Source organism: Impatiens glandulifera, chromosome 8 (assembly GCF_907164915.1).
Source record: "Impatiens glandulifera chromosome 8, dImpGla2.1, whole genome shotgun sequence".
NCBI classification, from domain to species: Eukaryota; Viridiplantae; Streptophyta; class Magnoliopsida; order Ericales; family Balsaminaceae; genus Impatiens; species Impatiens glandulifera.
The window spans coordinates 17611529-17627228 of record NC_061869.1 but is presented as its reverse complement, the minus strand read 5'-3'; positions in this window follow the sequence as shown (position 1 = coordinate 17627228).

The window sequence follows — 15700 nt, the reverse complement described above, 5'->3', positions numbered from 1 at the left end:
ATTATTTATTTTTTGATTTATTTGTAGTTTGACTCAAATATTTTATTTTTATTTTTTTCAAGTCCAACATAATGATGACTTGTATGAATTCACTTGGCATTTAACAAAAAAAAAAATAAATAAATAAATCATTCTTCACACTAGTAGAAAATACATCATTAGCGTCGATAAACAAAACAGTCGCCTGTCATCGCTAAAAGTGCATTATTTATTCCTCTAATGCCGATGTTAAAAATTTTTTCTCTCGGGTTTTTGGAATATTCTTATTCTCTTATTAACATCAGCATTCCCTAATATCGATTTTAATGTTGATCTTTATCATAGTTAGTATTTCCCTTACACTGATGTTAAATTTGTTGTTTATCAACGCCGTCGCTCCTCGAACACCTATGTTGATAATGCTTGTTTCCCAATTTTGACAGTTTTTAAATTTTATTAAACTTATTTCATATGTTTTTGTACTACTATTAGAAAAAACGATCATTCATGAGTAAAAAATTAATTACAAGTTTCAATACAAAATCTCAAATTTCAGATCGTATTAATAGATAAATTTCAAATCGTATGGCAATCACTACCAATCAGGGGAGGAGGGGTATCTAAATATATGTATATATTTGCCTCTTGTTATTCAAGCATCATCTCGCGCATCTCTTCCATTTCACGTGCCTGATGCATAATGTCACGTTCCTGATGCACCATTCTTTCTTGCATGTTCTTGTTATCCTCGACCAGAACTTCCGTCTATTGACGTTGTGACACGCGTGAACTGTTGACTCTTGAGGAAGAACTTCCCCGTTGATCCGCTATAAAGGGCCTTGGACGTATTTCCGATCCCATCTCCGTCGAAGACTTTCTTGGAATAGATGTGTGTGGAATCCTTGGCCAAAATGGATTTGCCAATGATGTTGTTAAGAATCTGGAATTTGGTTTTTTAGGAGGGACTTAACCCCATGGGTTTTGACGCGATTGGAGGATTTTGAGAAGTGTAGTGACATTTCATGGATGATATCATTTGAGGAATAAAAAACAGAAAAACCTTATATTGGAAGTTCACAACTTCGTGCAAAATCTTTTTCAGAGTGTATCTTCCATCACCCTAGAATTTTCGAAGAACTCAAATACTATGTCATAATAAATGGCATGACGATCGTCAAGAAATGTTCTTAATCCTATGTTCTCCAGGGATTTGAACATGGAAGTGATTTCTTCATCTCCCATGGACAGAACAAATTTGAAATCGACAAAGAGAGTATTACGAACAAAGTCTGGAAGCATTTCTTTTGATCGTTTAGGAAACGAAGGAAACCTTTTGACTGTAAGAAGTTTCAGGAGCGAGGAAGGATATAGTTTAGATTCTCTTTTACCTATGAAAAGCATTCGTTTCTCCCTCAACGCATGCTAGGTTTTTATGATAATATGTATAAAACAGTTTTGATAAAAAGGGAAGGTTCTCCCTAAATCTATGCCGGTATTTTAGAAAATTTAGTTAATATCTGCAATTCCTAAAATGTTTCTAAAGTACGAAAACTTAGTCTCTTGGAGTGGCTTGGTGAATATGTCATCCACTTAATGGTTGGTTGACAAATATTATAGCCGAATATGTTTCTACACCATATGATCCCGAATAAAATGATGTCGGATATCAATATGCTTGATCCTCGAGTGAAACACCGGGTTGTATATTATGGAAATAGTGCCGGTGTTGTCACAAAAGATCGGGGACTCCTCAGCTTGAATTCCGAAATCCATCATTTTTTGTTGGATCCACTAAAGTTGAGCACAACAACTGTCGGTTGCAAGGTACTCTTCTTCAGCCATTGAAGTTGCGATAGATGTGTGCTTCTTTTTGTACTAGGAGACAAGTCGGTCACCTGGGAACTGGAAAGTTCCGCTGGTACTCTTCCTATCTGCTTTGCATCCTGCATAGTCTGCGTCAGAATAGCTTATCAAATTGAAACGAGAATCCTTTGGATACCACACCACATTTTGAGTTCCCTTAAAATATTTTAGTATTCTTTAAGTAGCTACATAATGAGATTGCTTAGGATTGACCTGAAATCTCCTACAAACACCAACTACAAAGAGAATGTTTGGCCGGCTTGCTGTTAAGTAAAAAAAAAAAAAATGATCTTACGATAGGCAGAGATGTAAACACTTTGACCATCTTCATCCTTATCAAGATTAATTATGACCTCATTGGGGTTGCGGAAGACGAGAAACTCTCCATACCAAACTTATTAAATAGCTCCTTTGTATACTTTGCTTGATTAATGAAGGTGCCTCCTTCAAGTTGTCGAACTTGAAGGCCCAAGAAGAAACTGAGCTCTCCCATCATGCTCATTTCAAACTTATTTGTCTTGAAGGCCCAAGAAGAAACTGAGCTCTCCCATCATGCTCATTTCAAGCTTATATTTGTCATCATCTTTGAGAATTTTTACATAATTTGGGGTTAGTTAACCCAAAGATAATATCATCAACATATATTAGAACGAGTAATATGTGAGAATCTTTTTAAAATTTAAATAGGGTCTTATCTATAGATCCTATAGTAAAATCTTGATCAAACAAGAACTTTGTAAGTGTATCATACCAAGCTCTAGGAGCTTGTTTCAAACTATATAATGTTTTATCTAGTCTAAAAACGTGACTTATTGAAGCGAGATTTTAAAAACCGAGAGGTTGTTCAACGTACACCTCTTCATTTATGATACCATTAAGAAACACACTCTTAACGTCTATTTGAAAGACTATAAAATTTTTAAGTGCAACAAATTCTAGAAAGATTCTAACGTCCTCCAATATGGCAATAAGAGAAAATAACCCTTCAAAGTCATTGCTGCCCTCCTATTTGTAGCCTTGGGTCACTAATTTAGCCTTGTTCCTCGTAACCAAACCGTCCTCATTGAGTTTATTACGAAACACCCATCTAGTTCCAATGACAAATTTATTAACTGGTCTTGGAACTAGATGCTAGACTTTGTTTCTCTCAAATTGGTTTAGTTCCTCTTACATTGCAAAAATCCAATATGGATCAAGAAATGCCTCATCAACCTTCTTAGGTTCAATCTATGAGATGAAGACTGAATTCACATATTCATTTATTGATTTATTTCTTGTCCTCAGAGGTGCAGAAGGGTTACCTATTATTAGCTTCAAAGGATATTTTTATTCCATTTGAGTTTCGGTCCCGAAATACTCTATGACCGACCAGTTATTTGATCAAGGTTTGACTGACCAATAGGCTGTTCAATGTTAGACCGACCGGTTTCTTCAGCAATATCTGAAGTGTCAACTACCTACTATGAAGCAGCTTGATCTTATTGAACTTCAACATTATCAACCGTCTGGTCATGAGAAATTCTTTGGTAAACCGGAACTTCATCTTCACTATCAGACTAGAGATTGACATCCTCCAATCTGTTAGACAGATCAATGGTTATTGAGGTGTTACTCTCAACAAATTCATCAAATACAACATGGGATGACTCTTCAACAATTAAAGTCCTATTATTATATACTATATATGCTTTACTAACTGTAGAGTATCCTAGCATAATACCAATATCAGATTTGACATCAAAAGTGGTCAAATAGTTTTTACCATTGTTATGAACATAACACTTATAGCCAAAGATCCTAAAATACTGAATATTAGGAACTTTGCCATGATAAATTTAAAAAGGCATTTTATTAAATTTTTTATTTATCATGGACCGGTTTTGAGTATGATATGATGTATTGATAGCTTCTGTCCAAAGGTTTTGAGTTACACCTAAATCAACTATCATGGATCTGACAGCTTCCTTAAGGGTTCTATTTCTCCTTTCTGCTAAGCCATTTTGTTGATGTGTTATAGTACTAGACTACTCGTGTTAGTGAACACTGTACCCCTATCACTTCTAATTTTATTAACACGTACATATTTCTCATTTTGCACTCTTTTAAGCATTTTAATTAAATTTGGAGTTGCTTGATCTTTGGAAACTAAGAAAATGACCCAAGTAAACCTATAGTAATCATCAATAATTATTAATGTGTAGTTTATTCATCATAAACTAGTTTCTTTAACTAGACCAAAAAGATCCATATGTAAAAGTTCTAAAAATCTTTCGGATTGAATATTTCCTTTACTTTTGAAAGTTGATTTGATCTGTTTGCCCATTTGGAAAGTAGAGCAAACCTTGTCTTTTGAAAACTTCATTGTTCGAATTCCTTCAACTAGTTCTTTAGAGCAAATAAAGTTAATGGTTTTAAAGTTTAAGTGGTTTAATCTTTTATACCAAAGCCAGTTTTGGTCGCTTTTAGCAATCATACAAATACAATTAGGATATTTATTCGTCCAGTTTACTTTATAAATGTTTCCTATCCTATACCCTATCAACAAGGTACATCCATATTGATCCTTAACTAAACATACTTATTTATGAAATTCAACAGTGTATCCTTTGTCACACATTTGACTTATACTAAGGATGTTATAACACAAGTTTTCAACAAGTAGTATGTTGTTTATAGTTAGGTTTCCATGGACAATCTTACCCTTTCCCACAACCTTACCCTTGGAGTTATCACCGAAAGTGATCCTTGAACTGGACTCCTTCACAATGTCGGTTAACATCTTGATGTTTCCAGTCATGTGCCTTGAACATCCACTTTCCAAGTACCATTCTGAATCCTCTAAGCATCTGACCCGTTTACCCTACAAAATAAAGCTATTTACAACTTTTGGTACCCATATTTAATTGGGTCCACGGTTAATTAGTCCCTTGAGAATCCATACTTGCCTTACTTTGATGGACTTTCTAATGTTTGTCTTAATAAATCTATATGCATTAGAATTGACATCTCCTTGTCTCCCTCTAGATGAGTCATAATGTTATGAAAATGAGTTTTGAGAGTGGCTCTTTGATCGTTTCTCATGTTCATGTCCAACCGACTAGCTGGGTTTCCTTCTCTCAAGACTGACTAAACCACCGTGAATGGTTATTTGGCTAACCGTATTTTAGTTCCTTTTTATTTAACAACTCATCTTTATCATGATTTGCTTTAATGTCAGTTGAGGTACCCTTGACAAAACTTATGAAAGTAAGGCCATTGCATCAGCACTAACTTGTTCGCCTGTCTTGACCGGTTCAAGGGCTTCTATCTCCACCAAAGACACCAAAGCTTTAGTTACGTTCGAAGATGAAGGCTCATATTTGTGTCTTGTGTTCATTTCGAATTCATAGACTTTTAGACCTTCGAACAGGTCATACAGATGCATCTTTTTGAGATTCATGGACTCCCGCATCACGGTTGTCTTCACTTTCCAGGCACTAGGAAGAACTCTCAATGCTTTAACTATTATTTCCTTATTGCGGTACTCCTTTCCCAAGACGGTGAGCTCATTTACAATACCTGTAAACCGCTCGTCGAACTCAGTCATTGTTTCTCTAGGTCACATTTTGATATTTTCAAACATCTGATTGGCAACTATGATTTTGTTTCCCTTGTTTGCTCTTTTCCTTCACTTTTTTTATGATCTTCTCTCAAACTTCTTTGTCCTTGGCACATGTTCGGATTTTTGCAAACGTATTTTTATCCAAAGTACCATATATGGAGTTTCTTGCCAAGTTATCGAGGTTGTTCCTCCTTCTATCATTGTTGGTTCACAAGATTCTTTCATTTTCAATCTTGATCGGGCCATCCGTAATGACGTACCACATGTCATCATCCAGCGAGGCGAGCTATACGTTCATGTGTAGCTTCCAGTCAATGAAGTCTTCACTCTTGAGCATGGGGGTCTTAGTGAAAGAAGTCATGTTGATATTCGAATACATGAGGATAAAAACTTTTTGCTCTCTAATACCACTTGTTAGGATCGGGATCGACAATAGAGACGGGGGTCTAACTATTGTGAACGCTTACACACACTTCGGTTGATATTAACTCGATTAGAATTTAAGTATCGATTTCTATTCTTTGTAAGTTGTCACAAATGCTTGAACCGAGTTCTAATGCAGAAATATTCGTTTCAACTTAAAGAAATAAATGATCGATTTTGAAGGTATGAACGCAAAGAAAACACAACACAACGTTTATGGATGTTCGGAGTAAAAACTCCTAAGTCACCTCTTCTTCTAAACATTGAGAATGATATTCACTAGATGATTTGATTGATTACAACACTTGTATACAATATAGTCGAACAAATAGGACTTAAACACAGTATATTTCGAACTCCTAATACACTCACTCTTGTTGAAAAGAAACAAATTTTGTCAACTTACAATACTAACCAACTCACATAGAATAAGTAGGATTGTAATATAAATTTAAAACTTTAACACACTTGAGATCTTGTGAAACTTTGAGATATTAAAAGAGTTTATCGCTTGAGATTCGTATGAGGATAACTTGTTAATCTATTTTTATTGCTCTCATGATTCATTGATCAAAATTTTGAAGCAGTTTGTCCTTCGTCTCTTAAATAGGCAAGTGTCAATGAACATATTTTACATTTCAACGGATATATTTGCTTCATAGGACATCTTTCTTGATCTTTATTGGTTGAGGTCCGGAATAGTACATTAGATTGATATGCTTTAATCTTGTATGTAGTTTGATTATAATAAGCCAAGAAGACATTAATTGTATTATGATTTCCTAGGAACGTACATCATGGATAATTTGTCTTTTGGTGCTTTGGCAGTCTGGACTATGTTAACAGACAACTGCTATCAGGAAGTCTTCATCAGACTTGCAGTAAAAAGGCAACAAAGTACTAAGAAAGCATAAAGTTGATATTTGTAGCTACCAGAAATGTGCTTATATTGAGAGACAAGTAAGAAAATATCGGACGCGCTTCTAAGGAGAAATCGATTGATAAAATTACGAAATGCAAACTATCGGATCCTCTTTGGTAGAAAACGACTTTGTAAAAATATTTGATCCGCGTTTGTAAAGTATTGATCTTACAAACTACCGGTTCTTCTCAAAATACCAATTTAGTAAAATAACAGCTCCGCGTTTGTAAAATACAGATTTTACAAACTATCGGTTCTACTTCACAAAATACCGATTTGGTAAAATACTGGTTTGATTGGATACGGATCATACTGATTTTAGTAAATTACTGATTTTACAAAATACCGATCTTCATAAATGTCGAAATAGAAAACCGAGCTAAGTTAAGAAAATTGATAAGAAAAATTAAGTAAAGTTAATTTTTTGGAACCGGCTAGAAAACTAAACAGTTGTTAACTTCTATGTGCAGGAATAGATCAAAACCGTATGAACCGGCTGGAGCCTCATCAACCGGCTGTTGAAATACTTCAAAGAAAATCAGTTCCAAGTGATCAAGTCAAAGATCAGAGGAACCGGTTTCAAAACTATCAAGAGACCGGCTAGCAAAGACAAACTCCACATTCCAGCCGGATCATACTATGAAAGAAACAAAACCGGAAACTACAACACTACAACCGATGAAAGGATTGCAGCAGCTGAAGCGAATTTGTCAAACTCTATCCGGGGATCTATTCAAACCGAAATGGCCAACACCATTCAAACATCTATCAAATCCATGATAGATGAGGATGTGCAAACTTCCGTCAAATCCTTGATCGCAAAATCCGTTCAAGCCGCAACCGCTCCTCTGATAGATATGCTGCAGGCCATGGCCATTCAAATTGGGGAGTTGTCTAAACTCCAAGTGAGCAAAACTCAAGAGCAAATCGATTCTGACGCCGAAACCGCTAAGAGGCTACAAGACGAAGAAACGGAAAGGGAACGGTCAAGGAAGGAACTTGAAGACAAAGATCATGAGCTTGCCCAGAAGTGTAATGAGGAAGAACAGGCAGTTGTTCTGGAACCCAATCCGGCTCAACCGTCACACGCAATGAAGACACGAAACAAGAACAAGAGGAAGGCAGTTACAGAGGTAATAAAGAGGGCAGAACAAAGCAGCCAAAGAGTGATAGTACCGGTCGGACTGAACGTACATCCCCTTGATGAAGAAGAAGAAGAGAACATCGAAGAACTAAACCGGCGTAAAAGGAGGACAATTGAAAGCTCAACCGCAAATCCAAGCTCCAGACCAACTACTGCTCAACCGTCTCGTCAACCAAAACCAGTCTGTGCCGGTTTTGGATTCGGCAAAAGAACTCCCGGCATCTCAAGTGTGTGGGCCGTATTTCAGATTGACGCTGAAAGACGCGACAGGGAGTGGAAGGCAAGGGAAGAGGAAAAAAGAAAGCGACTAGAGAAAGAACTTCAAAAGGGGGGACCATCCAAGCCTTAGCTTACTCTTCCTTCCTTAAGCACAATTTATGTTTAATTTTGTTTCAGAACTTAGTCGTTTTATCATGCTTTTGAATTTATCAGTCTTTACATACCTTTTGAAAAACTCAAACACATGTTTTTGAAAATTTTCTTCAACTAGAAAATAATCAAAAAGGGAGAAATTGCTAAACAAGTTTTTCAAACCAGCCATACATTACAAGTTTTGAATATTTATTTTAAATAATCAAAAAGGGAGAAATTGATAAGAAAAACTAAAAAAGTTAATTTTCAAACCAGCCATACATTACAAGTTTTGAATATTTATTTTAAATAATCAAAAAGGGAGAAATTGATAAGAAAAATTAAGAAAGTTAATTTTCAAACCGGCCATACATTACAAGTTTTGAATATTTATTCTAAATAATCAAAAAGGGAGAAATTGATAAGAAAAATTAAGTAAAGTTAATTTTTTGGAACCGACTAGAAAAACTAAACAGTTGTTAACTTCTATGTGCAAGAATAGATCAAAACCGTATGAACCGGCTGGAGCCTCATCTACCGGCTGTTGAAATACTTCAAAGAAAATCAGTTCCAAGTGATCAAGTCAAAGATTAGAGGAACCAGTTTCAAAACTATCAAGAGACCGGCTAGCAAAGACAAAGTCCACATTCCAGCCGGATCATACTATGAAAGAGACAAAACCGGAAACTACAATCTGCAAGAGTGATGTAACATGACGAAATAGACGTGTCTCGAAGAAATAAAAGAAGATAAGATCCGATCGGAAGCATGCGAGGAAAGCAATGATGATATACTGATCCGATGTTGACAACCGAAGGTGCATGCCTGACACGTGTTCGAATCTGAAAACCGGTTACGTCATCCTACACTCAGAGGTGTCTGCATTATTGAGGAATGTGAAACGTGCAAGTAACCTCCCTGCACCGGGGTGATAATGATCAACCAATCCCACGGAGAGAGAAGAAAATGACCGTTGGGATCTCATCTACTATAAAAGGAAGATGAATCAACTTCATTAAATGCAAGAAACAGAAGTAGAATTACGAATCACATCCTTCTGAGAAAAGCGATAAGTTACAAAAATCTTAGAGAGATAAACTTTTACGATCCAAAACCGGTGTGTCATAAACCGGAAGCTTTCTGTATCTTGTTGTGTTGAGTTATTGTATTACATCAAGAGTGAGTTGGTGTAACCGGCGAGTAGTGAGTTGGGCTCGACCGACAGTGTTGTTATAACTTTGAAAGTTAGTGGAGATCCTTCTCATAACCTGAGAAGAAGGGGTGACGTAGGAGGGTTTGCTCCGAACATCCATAAAAAATCTTGTCTCGTGTCACTTCTTTTGTTTCATTACTTACTCAATTAACCTAACCTCAAACCAAATTAATCGTACTCCGTAAACCGGTCCACTCATATCTCTAAAACCGACTCCTTCTAAACATCATTTAAGTCGCATACATTGCTTCAGACTGAAACAGACATTTCCGCCCTTGAACCCGGTTCAAGAGTCTGTGACAGTTTGTATAGTGCTGAGAACGGTTATAGTTTCTAAACGGACTATCACCAAAGAGTGTTGTGTGTTGTAAGAGGCCACCCTTTCTGAAACCGAAAAAACCCCGGTCCTCCAAGGGCGTCCCCGATCCTAACAAAAATACCGATCAACTTTCCTTATGGGTTTCTTTAATCTGCACAAGGTTAACTTAGGTAAATTCTTATTAATTGTTAATTAATACTAATAAATAATTACCTATTTTTACTTAACAGGTGCCATAAATAAAGTGTCATAAAGGTACAATCTTAACGGATCTCATGATGTTCTTACTTTCTTAAAAATGAAGAAGGTTGAGCTTTCTTTTCTTTTTAAATTTTATGAAACTAAGTCTTAATCTAATTTCAATTTTTATTTTGTTATTATTTTTGTAAATAAGATCGAGTTTCTTAGATCTATGACCGAGCTTCGTAGACCTTGGACCGAGAATCCTAAACACTAGGACCGAGTTTTTTGGACCTAGGACCGAGCATCCTAAATCCTATGACCGAGTTTCCTAGACCTAGGACAGAGAGTCCCAACCCTTGGACTGAGTTTCCAATCCAAGGAATGACCATCTGAAACCCTAGGACCGAGAGTCCCAACTCTAGGACCAAGCTTCCTAGACATTGGATCGAGGCTCCTAGACCTTGTTTGGTCATAAAGCTTGTTTGGTTCCACTTTTCAAAATCCAAAATTATTTTTGTAATTTTGGGACTCCAAATTATTTTCTAAAAATCCTTAAAAATTAAAAAATAAATTAAAAATATTTTTGGGATGTTTCCACAAAATATTTTGACAAGGACTCATTTGGTGTTTATTTTAAACCCTAATGCATTTAAAATGACTGATATTCAGGTATTTTCACCGTAGTTATCATCTGCAACAAGTACCATCATTCAAATATTATTGTTTCAATATTTTTATAACCTAGAAGCATGACTTGATTGGAATAATAATTAGTTAAAACATAAAACGTTATGCAACCGATTTTCAAAAAACCAAGTTTATAAAATAGAGACCATTTTCGAATGGTTACGGAGGACAGAATGAAAGCCTTTTCCCGAGTATCACCAAACTTTGAACTATAATGAAATTCTAGTGCAAAATACGTTTGTACACGTACACCTTTTTTTTTATTGATTTTTCCAAAATCAAATGGAGACTCCGTCTTCAAATAAATAATCTTTCTCAAATTAATTATGTTTAATTAGTTCAAATCGGGTTTCATAAAAGATTAAATTATCATTTGATTATAACAAATCCCCAGATTATTAAAATTTGAATAAAATTAATTATTTTTACATAATTAATTTAAAGTTGTCAAGTATTTTCAAAATCTTTTAAAAAAATGTGTTATTTTAAAGAGATACATGGAACGCAAACCAAGGTTGAAACTATCGAAGCTTGAGCCACTCTAGGACTACATTGCCATGTGTCCCATGACGCGAGCTAAGCTTCGAGATTTTTGGGGGTTACAGATGGTAATTTTCTTAGTACCTAATATTTATATGGGTTGAGAAACTTGAAATTCAATAACTTTTTTAATGTCAAATTTAGAGACGAAGAGAATAATAATATTCCATCTTTTTTTAAGCCATGAATTGATAATCATTCATTATTTAAGTTGATCGAACCAAAAACAATATTTTCTTATTAGAATCTAGAATATCCTTTTAAATCTCTAAGAGTTGAGTTTTATAAAACTACCCTTAAGCGATATCTTAGATTGTGTATTTCTATATGACGACATCTTGAAAATCATAATGATTAAATTAGACAAAATTACATTAAAATGTGGGTATATCAATTTATGTTGTGGAAGTAACCGAGATCTAAATTTGGAAAGTAACAACATCGATTTTAATACTTTTGGTTTAAAAACTTCACATGGTTGGAGTACTCCCCTTCGAATGATGTTGTATTTTATTTTTCATGTTATCTCTTTCAATTACATATATCCAAACAATCGTAGATTCCAACTTCAATAGTAAATGTATGCACACTCAACTTTTATTAGTGTGGAATCGGTTGGAGAATTTATCGACATTCTTGATGACCTTCATACACGTTAATATTTTGTATATTTGACCTAAGATCTTTATTTTTCTCACTTCATTAATTTATTTTTCAAATTTAATGATTTGATTCGTTGCGTTTAAACAATTTTTATTTTTAATATTCTATGGAATATTTTATAAAAAAAACAAATTGTGTTACATTGGTTTTTCTGAAAAAATTAATTTAGTCCCGGAAGAAAGAAAGATTTCCTGAAGGTGAAAACAAGCTAGAAGTTGAATGAGTAAGTGAAATAAAACTCAACCAAAGTCTACCCATCTTATAGTCAAAACTTCCACCTTAAATATGTTTGGTTGAATTAGAATTTTAAATCATTTTTTTGTTTAATTACTCTAAATAAATAATTGGAATAATAAGTTATAATAAGTTTGATAAATTATGCATATAAAATTTTAAAATTAATATTAAATGATTTTTACAAACAAACATAAGAACAATTTTAGTTCCAATGATACAAATTCAATCATATCCAATTAGTCTAATATGTAATTTTATTGATTATATTACCATCAATTAAGACATGTGAATAATGTTTTTAATAATTATTTCATGAATAATTGAGATTTATTTTGATTAATTTTTTACACATTTTTGGAAACTTATGCGCAAATATAATATTTTATGTTGAAATTAAAGGCCCTTTACTTTTTTTTTTTTGGAAAAATGACTTAACGTCATTTGATTAAAATCTCCAAAAACGAAAAATAACCCACGAGTTTAAAGATCATTCTAGACAGACCTAGAATGATTTTGAAGTCGTATCATTCTGAATAAAAGTAAAAACTTGAATGAACTATCTAATTACAATGTTTTCTTTTCTAATGATTTCAGTAAATGGTAAATTCCAATTTCTATTGATATTCCAATTATGCTTCGTACTTGGAACTTTTCTCCACATTCCCGCATGTGTGCCACAATTCGAGACTATGTCTCTCCATAATTCGATACTATGTCTCTCCATAATTCATCAACACTTCTATGGGTTCTTCCATAGACTCTCGCATTACGTTCTTCCAAATATTGTAAACTACTGCTCCAAAGCCGCATTTGAATACGTTTGTTTCCTTTGGCTTTTAGTAGTACTGTTTCTTTGATTTATTTCCATTCCTTCAGGAAACTTATCAGCTCCAGGCTTTTAGAGAATCTGTCCCAAATTCTAATGCTATACTACAGCTCCCAAACAGGTGATCAATGGTTTCTTCACTTTCGTTGTATAAACGACAGCTCATGTCCAGGATGCTCATATACTTGCTGATACGGTCACGAGTGCTGAGTCTTTCCCAAAAGGCAAACCATAAGATGAACTCGTGTCGAGGAATGATATTGGTTGCTGCTGACCATACGAGAGGAGCCCATTTTACTTTTTGCGTTTTTTCTCGATTTACCTTCTATATTCTCTATGAGACCAACTTTCCATTATCTTCTTCATTCCATTCATGAACGTCGGGTCTGTCTCAGAGTTATATGTTACTGATATGATCCAGTATCCTCTATCCTTCTGGATTAGTAGTTAAAAATTAAAGGCTCTTTATTTTAATTGATAATGAAATAAAATCTTATTGAATTAGTAGTTAAAAATTAATTTTCCCCACTAAATATATGTTTACAATTTTATTTAGACGTTAATTATTATATTTTTTGAAGCTACAATAATTGGTACTGGTTGGGAAGGTGCTAAATACTATAGTGAAAGCATTTTAATAGTACAAGTTTTTGGATCTCTCAAATTTTACAATCTATAACTAACATTATAATGGGAATTCCTCGTTTAATCAACTAATTATATTGGTACAATAATTGGTACTGGAAGATTCAGAAGGCATTGATAGCCGACGATGGTGGGAGCTTGTGGGCTCATACCGACTCGGATACCAATGGAGAAGGAATCACCTGTCTCATGCCTTAGGAGGAAGAGGTATTTGATTTCTCTTGTGAAGAGTTTACTAAAGAAGATTTGGTTAATGCACTCAATGACATGGTTGTTGTGTTCAAGAACCTGTCTGCTCTTGTACCTACTCGGCCGAACTTCCACATTGGCGAACCGAGTAACTTCCAAACCTGTGAGTCGAGTGGAACCAAGACCGATGAACCAATTGAACTATCCTATAAGAATGAGAAGCTCAAGGATACAATTCTATCGTTAACTGAAGAAAATTAAAGATCAAAATATGTCATGGATGCTTGGAAGAAGTCTAGTGAAGCCGTAAGCCAGATGTCAACCTACCAAAGACATCCCAAATGCAAGTTTGGTCTTGGATATAAAGGTTGTAAATCGGCTAACCGGAAAGCTTCCAACGGATTGAATCTCAACAAGAACAAGCTTCCATTCATAAGCTTTGTTAAGAGCAGTTCAACCGATAATGAGGCAGATCATGATTCAAAACTAGCCAAAGAAATTAAATATATGAGTCCAACCGACACGACAAAATGACTTCATCCTGAGAGAAGGAAAGCCAACCGGCCGGTGAGAAAAAACCCGATAAACATTCATATAGAACAATTAACATTCATCACCACGACACAATAAGGTACAAGAAGGCAGACAGAGAGATGTCAAGCCAAGTACCGGTAAAATTATTAAAACTACTACTAGGAAAGTCATCCGATTAATTAAAGTGTGGATTCCTAAGGGACTAATCAACCATGGACCCAAGTAAATGTGGGTACCAAATATGTGTAAATATATTTTTTTTTGCAGATTAAGAAGAACAAGCGGCTGAGAAATTCGGAATGGTATCTGGACAGCAATTGCTCCTGACACATGACCGGAAACAACAACTTGTTGACCGGTATTGTTCAGGAAGCCGGTGCAATGATCATTTTTGGCGATAACTCTAAAGGTAGAGCCGTGGGCAAGGGTAAGATTGTCCATGTCAACTTAACTATAAATAATTTACTTCTTATTGAAAACTTGCATTTTAATTTGCTAAGTATTAGTCAAATGTGCGATGTGTGATATACAGTTGAATTTCACAAACATGCATTCTTAGTTAATAATTCTCAGGGTGGCATTTTAATAGCTAGAAATAGGTTAGGAAATATTTACAAAGTGGACTGGAAAACTAAATCTGAAAACCCGGTTTGCATGATAGTTAAGAATGATCTAAAGTGGCTTTGGCATAAACGGATAAATCATTTGAACTTCAAAACAATAAATTATATATGTTCTAAAGATTTAGTTCAAATATTTCCTAACATAAAGTTTGCAAAAGATAAAGTTTGTTCTACAAGTCAAATGGGGAAACAAATAAAATCAACTTTCAAAAGTAAAGGGAAATATCAATCTAACCGATGTTTAGAATTGCTTCACATGGACGTATTCAGACCGGTTAGGGTCACAAGCCTAGGCGGGGTATGCATTACACTATGGTAGTTATTGATGATTACTATAGATATACTTGGGTGATATTTTTGGTTTCTAAAAATGAAGCTACTCCAAATTTGATTAAACTGCTTAGAAGATTGCAAAATGAGAAATCAATAAGCATAAATAAGATTTGAAGTCATAGAGGAGCCAAATTTACAAATAGTACATTAATTGCATTTCTTCAAGAATATGGTATTAAGCACGAGTTGTCTAGTGCTAGTTCTCCTCAACAAAACGGACTGGCTGAGAAAAGAAACTGAACTCTCAAAGAAGTCGCAAGGTCCATGATAGCTGATTCGGGTATTGCTCCAAAGTTTTGGGCCGAGGCTATTAATATTGCATGTCATACACAAAACCGATCTATGATTAACAAACGGCTAAACAAAACACTATTTAAAGTATACCATGACAAAGTTCCTAACATCCGATATCTTATGATCTTTGG